The sequence below is a fragment of the Oncorhynchus kisutch genome, linkage group LG19 (genome assembly GCF_002021735.2).
Source record: "Oncorhynchus kisutch isolate 150728-3 linkage group LG19, Okis_V2, whole genome shotgun sequence".
Classification (NCBI taxonomy): Eukaryota; Metazoa; Chordata; class Actinopteri; order Salmoniformes; family Salmonidae; genus Oncorhynchus; species Oncorhynchus kisutch.
Window position 1 is genome coordinate 57,578,410 of NC_034192.2, and position 12,500 is coordinate 57,590,909.

The 12,500-nt window shown below is 44.5% G+C and overlaps 1 protein-coding gene across 3 annotated transcripts in view; it reads right to left on the bottom strand.

Annotated features, from left to right (window-relative positions):
• LOC109910205 (neuroligin-3) overlaps positions 1–12,500 on the bottom strand; it is a 472,163-nt gene that overhangs the window by 245,151 nt on the left and 214,512 nt on the right. The window lies entirely within an intron of this gene.

Here is a 12,500-nt window from a genome sequence, read left to right on the forward strand (position 1 = left end):
TCACAAATGATCTTGTGTCTGAATGGAAGCAAGTCCCAGCAGAATGTTCCAACATCTAGTGGAAAGCCTTCCCAGAAGAGTGGAGGCTGTTATAGCAGCAATGTTCCAACATCTAGTGGAAATCCTTCCCAGAAGAGTGGAGTCTGTTATAGCAGCAATGTTCCAACATTTAGTGGAAAGCCTTCCCAGAAGAGTGGAGGCTGTTATAGCAGCAATGTTCCAACATCTAGTGGAAAGCCTTCCCAGAAGAGTGGAGGCTGTTATAGCAGCAATGTTCCAACATCTAATGGAAAGCCTTCCCAGAAGAGTGGAGGTTGTTACAGCAACAACAAGGTGTTCAATTCCATATTAATGTGGGTTTTAAGAAGAGCAGGTGTCCACATACTTGTTGTCATGCAGTGTATGATATCAAACAAGAAGATCCGTTTGTATAAAAACCTCCTCATGTAACAACAGCGTTATTGAGGGTAGACTGGCACAGAGTCACACACCACTGGTGTCACTGGCACTATGGAATCAAAATGTTGGATTCACTTCTACTTTGATGAAATCACACAAACACTTGTTTAGCAGATGTGCTATGAATCGTCAATGCTTAGACAGAGAGCCACAGGTGTAGGTAGGTGTGTATCCGTGAATGTTGTAGTGAGTGATAGTGTTACCGACAGGTATGACATGGGTGGCAGGTGTCATTAAGGAAACACTGTCACTTCCTATCCTGTTGTCTTGGAGCCAGACTGTGTGTGTGTGTGTGTGTGTGTGTGTGCGTGTGCGTGCGTGCGTGTGTGTGTGTGTCATGTGTTTAAACTACAGTAAGAATTTCAAACATGCCTTATCCAACTACCAGCCAACACAAGACTCTGAGTGTTTCCACAAGACTCTGAGTGTTTCCACAAGACTCTGAGTGTTTCCACAAGACTCTGAGTGTTTCCACAAGACTCTGAGTGTTTCCACAAGACTCTGAGTGTTTCCACAAGACTCTGAGTGTTTCCATGAGACTCTGAGTGTTTCCACAAGACTTTGAGTGTTTCCATGAGACTCTGAGTGTTTCCATAAGACTCTGAGTGTTTCCATGAGACTCTGAGTGTTTCCACAAGACTCTGAGTGTTTCCATGAGACTCTGAGTTTTTCCATGAGACTCTGAGTGTTTCCATAAGACTCTGAGTGTTTCCATGAGACTCTGAGTGTTTCCATGAGACTCTGAGTGCTTCCGTGAGACTCTGAGTGTTTCCATAAGACTCTGAGTGTTTCCATGAGACTCTGAGTGTTTCCATGAGACTCTGAGTGTTTCCATAAGACTCTGAGTTTTTCTATGAGACTCTGAGTGTTTCCATAAGACTCTGAGTGTTTCCATGAGACTCTGAGTGTTTCCATGAGACTCTGAGTGTTTCCATAAGACTATGAGTGTTTCCATAAGACTCTGAGTGTTTCCATGAGACTCTGAGTGTTTCCATGAGACTCTGAGTGTTTCCATGAGACTCTGAGTGTTTCCATGAGACTCTGAGTGTTCCATGAGACTCTGAGTGTTCCATAAGACTCTGAGTGTTTCCATGAGACTCTGAGTGTTTCCATAAGACTCTGAGTGGTTCCATGAGACTCTGAGTGTTTCCATAAGACTCTGAGTGTTTCCACAAGACTCTGAGTGTTTCCACAAGACTCTGAGTGTTTCCACAAGACTCTGAGTGTTTCCACAAGACTCTGAGTGTTTCCACAAGACTCTGAGTGTTTCCACAAGACTCTGAGTGTTTCCATGAGACTCTGAGTGTTTCCACAAGACTTTGAGTGTTTCCATGAGACTCTGAGTGTTTCCATAAGACTCTGAGTGTTTCCATGAGACTCTGAGTGTTTCCATAAGACTCTGAGTGTTTCCATGAGACTCTGAGTGTTTCCATGAGACTCTGAGTGTTTCCATAAGACTCTGAGTGTTTCCATGAGACTCTGAGTGTTTCCATGAGACTCTGAGTGTTTCCATAAGACTATGAGTGTTTCCATAAGACTCTGAGTGTTTCCATGAGACTCTGAGTGTTTCCATGAGACTCTGAGTGTTTCCATGAGACTCTGAGTGTTTCCATGAGACTCTGAGTGTTTCCATGAGACTCTGAGTGTTTCCATAAGACTCTGAGTGTTTCCATGAGACTCTGAGTGTTTCCATAAGACTCTGAGTGGTTCCATAAGACTCTGAGTGTTTCCATGAGACTCTGAGTGTTTCCACAAGACTCTGAGTGTTTCCATGAGACTCTGAGTGTTTCCATGAGACTCTGAGTGTTTCCACAAGACTCTGAGTGTTTCCATGAGACTCTGAGTGTTTCCATAAGACTCTGAGTGTTTCCATGAGACTCTGAGTGTTTCCACAAGACTCTGAGTGTTTCCATGAGACTCTGAGTTTTTCCATGAGACTCTGAGTGTTTCCACAAGACTTTGAGTGTTTCCATGAGACTCTGAGTGTTTCCATAAGACTCTGAGTGTTTCCATGAGACTCTGAGTGTTTCCATAAGACTCTGAGTGTTTCCATGAGACTCTGAGTGTTTCCATGAGACTCTGAGTGTTTCCATAAGACTCTGAGTGTTTCCATGAGACTCTGAGTGTTTCCATGAGACTCTGAGTGTTTCCATAAGACTATGAGTGTTTCCATAAGACTCTGAGTGTTTCCATGAGACTCTGAGTGTTTCCATGAGACTCTGAGTGTTTCCATGAGACTCTGAGTGTTTCCATGAGACTCTGAGTGTTTCCATGAGACTCTGAGTGTTTCCATAAGACTCTGAGTGTTTCCATGAGACTCTGAGTGTTTCCATAAGACTCTGAGTGGTTCCATAAGACTCTGAGTGTTTCCATGAGACTCTGAGTGTTTCCACAAGACTCTGAGTGTTTCCATGAGACTCTGAGTGTTTCCATGAGACTCTGAGTGTTTCCACAAGACTCTGAGTGTTTCCATGAGACTCTGAGTGTTTCCATAAGACTCTGAGTGTTTCCATGAGACTCTGAGTGTTTCCACAAGACTCTGAGTGTTTCCATGAGACTCTGAGTTTTTCCATGAGACTCTGAGTGTTTCCACAAGACTCTGAGTGTTTCCATGAGACTCTGAGTGTTTCCACAAGACTCTGAGTGTTTCCATGAGACTCTGAGTTTTTTCATGAGACTCTGAGTGTTTCCATAAGACTCTGAGTGTTTCCATGAGACTCTGAGTGTTTCCATGAGACTCTGAGTGTTTCCATGAGACTCTGAGTGTTTCCATGAGACTCTGAGTGTTTCCATAAGGCTCTGAGTGTTTCCATGAGACTCTGAGTGCTTCCATGAGACTCTGAGTGTTTCCATAAGACTCTGAGTGTTTCCATGAGACTCTGAGTGTTTCCATGAGACTCTGAGTGTTTCCATAAGACTATGAGTGTTTCCATAAGACTCTGAGTGTTTCCATGAGACTCTGAGTGTTTCCATGAGACTCTGAGTGTTTCCATGAGACTCTGAGTGTTTCCATGAGACTCTGAGTGTTTCCATAAGACTCTGAGTGGTTCCATAAGACTCTGAGTGTTTCCATGAGACTCTGAGTGTTTCCACAAGACTCTGAGTGTTTCCATGAGACTCTGAGTGTTTCCATGAGACTCTGAGTGTTTCCACAAGACTCTGAGTGTTTCCATGAGACTCTGAGTGTTTCCATAAGACTCTGAGTGTTTCCATGAGACTCTGAGTGTTTCCACAAGACTCTGAGTGTTTCCATGAGACTCTGAGTTTTTCCATGAGACTCTGAGTGTTTCCATAAGACTCTGAGTGTTTCCATGAGACTCTGAGTGTTTCCATGAGACTCTGAGTGTTTCCATAAGACTCTGAGTGTTTCCATGAGACTCTGAGTGTTTCCATAAGACTCTGGGTGTTTCCATGAGACTCTGAGTGTTTCCATGAGACTCTGATTGTTTCCATGAGACTCTGAGTGTTTCCATGAGACTCTGAGTGTTTCCATGAGACTCTGAGTGTTTCCATAAGACTCTGAGTGTTTCCATGAGACTCTGAGTGTTTCCACAAGACTCTGAGTGTTTCCATGAGACTCTGAGTGTTTCCATGAGACTCTGAGTGTTTCCATTTGATGCAGCTTGAGTATGCCAAAATAAGTTAGCATGAGTCAGTATAATGTATTATAGGCTGTACCAAATTACATTCTATTCCCTATTCAGTAGACTAAATAGGGAATAGGGTGCCATTTTGGACAATATTACATTCTATTCCCTATTCAGTAGACTAAATAGGGAATAGGGTGCCATTTTGGACACTATTACATTCTATGCCCTATACAGTACACTAAATAGGGAATAGGGTGCCATTTTGGACACTATTACATTCTATTCCCTATTCAGTAGACTAAATAGGGAATAGGGTGCCATTTTGGACACTATTACATTCTATTCCCTATTCAGTAGACTAAATAGGGAATAGGGTGCCATTTTGGACACTATTACATTCTATGCCCTATACAGTACACTAAATAGGGAATAGAGTGCCATTTTGGACATAATTACATTCTCTGGCTGCAGTAGCGATAAGTAACAGTAGGGCCTGTAATACATCACAACACCTATTCTTCCCTGACAGCCAAACTAACCAGCAGGCTCCTACAAGCTCCTTCAGAAAATCACTTTCAAAGGAGACACTTGATGGGCTTTACTTGTTACATAAAAACTGAAGGCATCGAAGAGGAACTTCAAACACCAAACAGTTGTATGTGGTTCATGGAAGACGTTTGTATGTGGTTCATAGAAGACGTTTGTATGTGGTTCATAGAAGACGTTTGTATGTGGTTCATGGAAGACGTTTGTATGTGGTTCATAGAAGACGTTTGTATGTGGTTCATGGAAGACGTTTGTATGTGGTTCATAGAAGACGTTTGTATGTGGTTCATGGAAGATGTTTGTATGTGGTTCATGGAAGACGTTTGTATGTGGTTCATAGAAGACGTTTGTATGTGGTTCATAGAAGACGTTTGTATGTGGTTCATAGAAGACGTTTGTATGTGGTTCATAGAAGACGTTTGTATGTGGTTCATATAGACGTTTGTATGTGGTTCATAGAAGACGTTTGTATGTGGTTCATGGAAGACGTTTGTATGTGGTTCATAGAAGACGTTTGTATGTGGTTCATATAGACGTTTGTATGTGGTTCATAGAAGACGTTTGTATGTGGTTCATGGAAGACGTTTGTATGTGGTTCATAGAAGACGTTTGTATGTGGTTCATAGAAAACGTTTGTATGTGGTTCATAGAAGACATTTGTATGTGGTTCATAGAAGACGTTTGTATGTGGTTCATAGAAGACGTTTGTATGTGGTTCATAGAAGACGTTTGTATGTGATTCATAGAAGACGTTTGTATGTGGTTCATAGAAGACGTTTGTATGTGGTTCAGAGAAGACGTTTGTATGTGGTTCATAGAAGACGTTTGTATGTGGTTCATAGAAGACGTTTGTATGTGGTTCATAGAAGACGTTTGTATGTGGTTCATAGAAGACGTTTGTATGTGGTTCATGGAAGACGTTTGTATGTGGTTCATAGAAGACGTTTGTATGTGATTCATAGAAGACGTTTGTATGTGGTTCATATAGACGTTTGTATGTGGTTCATAGAAGATGTTTGTATGTGGTTCATGGAAGACGTTTGTATGTGGTTCATAGAAGACGTTTGTATGTGGTTCATGGAAGACGTTTGTATGTGGTTCATAGAAGACGTTTGTATGTGGTTCATAGAAGACGTTTGTATGTGGTTCATAGAAGACGTTTGTATGTGATTCATAGAAGACGTTTGTATGTGGTTCATAGAAGACGTTTGTATGTGGTTCAGAGAAGACGTTTGTATGTGGTTCATAGAAGACGTTTGTATGTGGTTCATAGAAGACGTTTGTATGTGGTTCATAGAAGACGTTTGTATGTGGTTCATATAGACGTTTGTATGTGGTTCATGGAAGACGTTTGTATGTGGTTCATAGAAGACGTTTGTATGTGGTTCATAGAAGACGTTTGTATGTGGTTCATAGAAGATGTTTGTATGTGGTTCATAGAAGACGTTTGTATGTGGTTCATATAGACGTTTGTATGTGGTTCATAGAAGATGTTTGTATGTGGTTCATAGAAGACGTTTGTATGTGGTTCATAGAAGACGTTTGTATGTGATTCATAGAAGACGTTTGTATGTGGTTCATAGAAGACGTTTGTATCTGGTTCATAGAAGACGTTTGTATGTGGTTCATAGAAGACGTTTGTATGTGGTTCATAGAAGACGTTTGTATGTGGTTCATGGAAGACGTTTGTATGTGGTTCATAGAAGACGTTTGTGACATATTCCGTTGGTCTTTAATGGCAGAGATGAGGACAACTATTGAGTGAGCATGTGGTTCTGTGCTCCAAAACTGTCTGTGTGTGTGTGTGTGTGTATGTGTGTGTGTGTGTGTGTGTGTGTGTGTGTGTGTGTGTGTGTGTGTGTGTGTGTGTGTGTGTGTGTGTGTGTGTGTGTGTGTGTGTGTGTGTGTGTGTGTGTGTGTGTGCGTTTGCGCCTGGCTGCCTGCATGCATCTGATTTCACGTTCTAGACTTTTCTGCCACACACACATTTACACAGTAACACACACTCTTCCTCCTCTCCCTGTAAACTCCACAGACTGAATCTCTGAATCTGCAGCTCAGTCAATAGGACACCCTGCTCTCTGAATGTTAACTACATTCCCCTTCCTGCAGAGGAAAGGTTCACTGACAATAGATGGGTCTCAGAGTTAAATATGAAAAAGGTCAGTGGGGAAAGCGGACTTAGTGAAATGTGAAACGTTACAGTCTCTGACAATTCAGAGCGCTTCCATTCACTCTACCAATCCTCAAGAGGTCATTTCTCTTACCTGTCAGATTCCCTTCCAGACAGCCTGTTTACTGTCTCTCTCCCTTCCAGAGAGCCTGTTACTGTCTCTCTCCCTTCCAGACAGCCTGTTACTGTCTCTCTCCCTTCCAGACAGCCTGTTACTGTCTCTCACCCTTCCAGACAGCCTGTATCTGTCTCTCTCCCTTCCAGAGAGCCTGCATTTGTCTATCTCCCTTCTAGACAGCCTGTTAATGTCTCTCTCCCTTCCAGAGAGCCTGTATCTGTCTTTCTCCCTTCTAGACAGCCTGTATCTGTCTTTCTCCCTTCCAGAGAGCCTGTATCTGTCTCTCTCCCTTCTAGACAGCCTGTATCTGTCTCTCTCCCTTCTAGACAGCCTGTATCTGTCTCTCTCCCTTCTAGACAACCTGTTACTGTCTCTCTCCCTTCCAGAGAGCCTGTATCTGTCTCTCTCCCTTCTAAACAACCTGTTACTGTTTCTCTCCCTTCCAGAGAGCCTGTATCTGTCTCTCTCCCTTCCAGAGAGCCTGTATCTGTCTCTCTCCCTTCTAGACAGCCTGTATCTGTCTCTCTCCCTTCTAGACAGCCTGTATCTGTCTCTCTCCCTTCTAGACAGCCTGTATCTGTCTCTCTCCCTTCTAGACAACCTGTTACTGTCTCTCTTCCTTCCAGAGAGCCTGTATCTGTCTCTCTCCCTTCCTGACAACCTGTTACTGTCTCTCTCCCTTCCAGACAGCCTGTATCTGTCTCTCTCCCTTCTAGACAGCCTGTTACTGTCTCTCTCCCTTCCAGAGAGCCTGCATTTGTCTCTCTCCCTTCTAGACAGCCTGTTACTGTCTCTCTCCCTTCTAGACAGCCTGTTACTGTCTCTCTCCCTTCCAGAGAGCCTGCATTTGTCTCTCTCCCTTCTAGACAGCCTGTTACTGTCTCTCTCCCTTCTAGACAGCCTGTTACTGTCTCTCTCCCTTCCAGAGAGCCTGTATCTGTCTTTCTCCCTTCTAGACAGCCTGTATCTGTCTCTCTCCCTTCTAGACAGCCTGTATCTGTGTCTCTCCCTTCTAGACAGCCTGTATCAGTCTCTCTCCCTTCTAGACAACCTGTATCTGTCTCTCTCCCTTCCAGACAGCCTGTATCTGTCTCTCTCCCTTCCAGACAGCCTGTATCTGTCTCTCTCCCTCCCAGACAGCCTGTATCTGTCTCTCTCCCTTCCAGACAACCTGTTCCTGTCTCTCTCCCTTCTAGACAACCTGTATCTGTCTCTCTCCCTTCTAGACAACCTGTTACTGTCTCTCTCCCTTCTAGACAACCTGTTACTGTCCTCTCTCCCTTCTAGACAGCCTGTTACTGTCTCTCTCCCTTCCAGACAGCCTGTTACTGTATTTCTCCCTTCCAGACAGCCTGTATCTGTCTCTCTCCCTTCTAGACAGCCTGTTACTGTCTCTCTCCCTTCCAGAGAGCCTGTATCTGTCTCTCTCCCTTCTAGACAGCCTGTATCTGTCTCTCTCCCTTCTAGACAGCCTGTATCTGTCTCTCTCCCTTCTAGACAGCCTGTATCTGTCTCTCTCCCTTCTAGACAACCTGTTACTGTCTCTCTCCCTTCCAGAGAGCCTGTATCTGTCTCTCTCCCTTCCTGACAACCTGTTACTGTCTCTCTCCCTTCTAGACAACCTGTATCTGTCTCTCTCCCTTCTAGACAACCTGTTACTGTCTCTCTCCCTTCTAGACAACCTGTTACTGTCTCTCTCCCTTCCAGACAGCCTGTTACTGTCTCTCTCCCTTCCAGAGAGCCTGTATCTGTCTCTCTCCCTTCCTGACAACCTGTTACTGTCTCTCTCCCTTCCAGACAGCCTGTATCTGTCTCTCTCCCTTCTAGACAGCCTGTTACTGTCTCTCTCCCTTCCAGAGAGCCTGCATTTGTCTCTCTCCCTTCTAGACAGCCTGTTACTGTCTCTCTCCCTTCTAGACAGCCTGTTACTGTCTCTCTCCCTTCTAGACAGCCTGTTACTGTCTCTCTCCCTTCCAGAGAGCCTGTATCTGTCTTTCTCCCTTCTAGACAGCCTGTATCTGTCTCTCTCCCTTCTAGACAGTCTGTATCTGTGTCTCTCCCTTCTAGACAGCCTGTATCTGTCTCTCTCCCTTCTAGACAACCTGTATCTGTCTCTCTCCCTTCCAGACAGCCTGTATCTGTCTCTCTCCCTTCCAGACAGCCTGTATCTGTCTCTCTCCCTCCCAGACAGCCTGTATCTGTCTCTCTCCCTTCCAGACAACCTGTTACTGTCTCTCTCCCTTCTAGACAACCTGTATCTGTCTCTCTCCCTTCTAGACAACCTGTTACTGTCTCTCTCCCTTCTAGACAACCTGTTACTGTCTCTCTCCCTTCTAGACAGCCTGTTACTGTCTCTCTCCCTTCCAGACAGCCTGTTACTGTATTTCTCCCTTCCAGACAGCCTGTATTTGTCTCTCTCCCTTCTAGACAGCCTGTTACTGTCTCTCTCCCTTCCAGAGAGCCTGTATCTGTCTCTCTCCCTTCTAGACAGCCTGTATCTGTCTCTCTCCCTTCTAAACAGCCTGTATCTGTCTCTCTCCCTTCTAGACAGCCTGTATCTGTCTCTCTCCCTTCTAGACAACCTGTTACTGTCTCTCTCCCTTCCAGAGAGCCTGTATCTGTCTCTCTCCCTTCCTGACAACCTGTTACTGTCTCTCTCCCTTCTAGACAACCTGTATCTGTCTCTCTCCCTTCTAGACAACCTGTTACTGTCTCTCTCCCTTCTAGACAACCTGTTACTGTATCACTCCCTTCCAGACAGCCTGTTACTGTCTCTCTCCCTTCTAGACAACCTGTTACTGTCTCTCTCCCTTCCAGACAACCTGTTACTGTCTCTCTCCCTTCCAGACAACCTGTTACTGTCTCTCTCCATTCTAGACAACCTGTTACTGTCTCTCCCCCTTCCAGACAGCCTGTATCTGTCTCTCTCCCTTCCAGACAGCCTGTATCTGTCTCTCTCCCTTCTAGACAGCCTGTATCTGTCTCTCTCCCTTCCAGACAGCCTGTATCTGTCTCTCTCCCTTCTAGACAACCTGTTACTGTCTCTCTCACTTCCAGATAGCCTATTACTGTCTCTCTCCCTTCTAGACAACCTGTTACTGTCTCTCTCCCTTCTAGACAACCTGTATCTGTCTCTCTCCCTTCTAGACAACCTGTTAATGTCTCTCTCCCTTCCAGACAGCCTGTTTACTGTCTCTCTCCCTTCCAGAGAGCCTGTTACTGTCTCTCTCCCTTCTAGACAACCTGTATCTGTCTCTCTCCCTTCTAGACAACCTGTTACTGTCTCTCTCCCTTCTAGACAACCTGTATCTGTCTCTCGCCCTTCCAGACAACCTGTATCTGTCTCTCTCCATTCCAGACAGCCTGTATCTGTCTCTCTCCCTTCTAGACAGCCTGTATCTGTCTCTCTCCCTTCTAGACAGCCTGTTACTTTCTCTCTCCCTTCTAGACAACCTGTTACTGTCTATCTCCCTTCCAGACAACCTGTCTTTCTCTCTTTCTCTCTCTGTCTCTCAGTCTCTCTCTCTCTCTCTGTCTCGCTCTCTCTCACTATCTTTCTCTCTCTCTCTTTCTCTCTCTTTCTCTCTCTCTGTCTCTCTCGTTCTCTTACTCTCTCTCTCTCTCTCTCTCTCTCTCTCTCTCTCTCTCTCTCTCTCTCTCTCTCTCTCTTACTCTCTCTCTCTCCCTCTCTCTCTCTCACTCTCTCTCTCTCTCTCTCCCTCTCTTCCTCTACCTAAAATATCTCTCTCTCCCTATGTGTGTGTGTGTGTGTGTGTGTGTGTGTGTGTACTGTAGTCTCGAGGTTAAGATGCACCCTGGGAAGGGCACATTAGAGAGAATGATGGAGAATGCATCTTAAAGGTTAAGGAAACTGTAATCCACAATGTAAAGGACAGCCAAAACCCACACTGCCTTAGCTCTCTCTCTCTCACTCTCTGTCTCTCTCTCTCTCTCTCTCTCTCTGTCTCTCTCTCTCTCACACTCTGTCTCTCTCTCTCTCTCTGTCTCTCTCTCTCTCACTCTCTGTCTCTCTCTCTCTCTCTCTCTCTCTCTCTCTCTCTCTCTCTCTATGTCTCTGTCTTACTCTCTCTCTCTCTCCCCTATCTCTCTATCTCTCCCCTATCTCTCTCGCTCTCTCCCTTATCTCTCGCTCTCTCTCCCCTATCTCTCTCTCTTTCGGTCTCTGTCTTACTCTCTCTCGCTCTCTCCCCTATCTCTCTCTCTCTGTCTTACTCTCTCTCTTTCTGTCTCTGCCTTCCTCTTTCTGTCTCTGTCTTACTCTCTCTCTTACTCTCTCTTACTCTCTCTTACTCTCTCTTACTCTTCTCTTACTCTCTCTTACTCTCTCTTACTCTCTCTTACTCTCTCTTGCTCTCTCTTACTCTCTCTGTATCTCTCGCTCTCTTACTCTCTCTCTCTTCCTCTACCTAAAATATCTCACTCTCCCTGTGTGTGTGTGTGTGTGTGTGTGTGTGTGTGTGTGTGTGTGTGTGTGTGTGTGTGTGTGTGTGTGTGTGTGTACTGTAGTCTCGAGGTTAAGATGCACCCTGGGAAGGGCACATTAGAGAGAATGATGGAGAATGCATCTTAAAGGTTAAGGAAACTGTAATCCACAATGTAAAGGACAGCCAAAACCCACACTGCCTTAGCTCTCTCTGTCTCTCTCTCTGTCTCTGTCTCTCTGTCTCTCTGTCTCTCTCTCTGTCTCTGTCTCTCTGTCTCTCTGTCTCTCTCTCTCTCTCTCTCTCTCTGTCTCTCTCTCTCTCACTCTCTGTCTCTCTCTCTCTCTTTCTCTGTCTCTCTCTCTGTCTCTCTGTCTCTCTGTCTCTTTCTCTCTCTCTCTCTCTCTCTCTCTCTCTCTCTCTCTCTCTCTCTCTCTTACTCTCTCTCTCTCCCTCTCTCTCTCTCACTCTCTCTCTCTCTCCCTCTCTTCCTCTACCTAAAATATCTCTCTCTCCCTATGTGTGTGTGTGTGTGTGTGTGTGTGTGTGTGTGTGTGTGTGTGTGTACTGTAGTCTTGAGGTTAAGATGCACCCTGGGAAGGGCACATTAGAGAGAATGATGGAGAATGCATCTTAAAGGTTAAGGAAACTGTAATCCACAATGTAAAGGACAGCCAAAACCCACACTGCCTTAGCTCTCTCTGTCTCTCTCTCTGTCTCTCTGTCTCTTTCTCTGTCTCTCTCTCTGTCTCTCCCCTATCTCTCTCTCTTTCTGTCTCTGTCTTACTCTCTCTCTCAATTCAATTCAATTCAAGGGCTTTATTGGCATGGGAAACATGTGTTAACATTGCCAAAGCAAGTGAGGTAGACAACATACAAAGTGAATATATAAAGTGAAAAACAACAAAAATTAACAGTAAACATTACACATACAGAAGTTTCAAAACAATAAAGACATTACAAATGTCATATATATATATATATATATACAGTGTTTTAACAATGTACAAATGGTTAAAGGACACAAGATAAAATAAATAAGCATAAATATGGGTTGTATTTACAATGGTGTTTGTTCTTCACTGGTTGCCCTTTTCTCGTGGCAACAGGTCACAAATCTTGCTGCTGTGATGGCACACTGTGGAATTTCACCCAGTAGATATGTGAGTTTT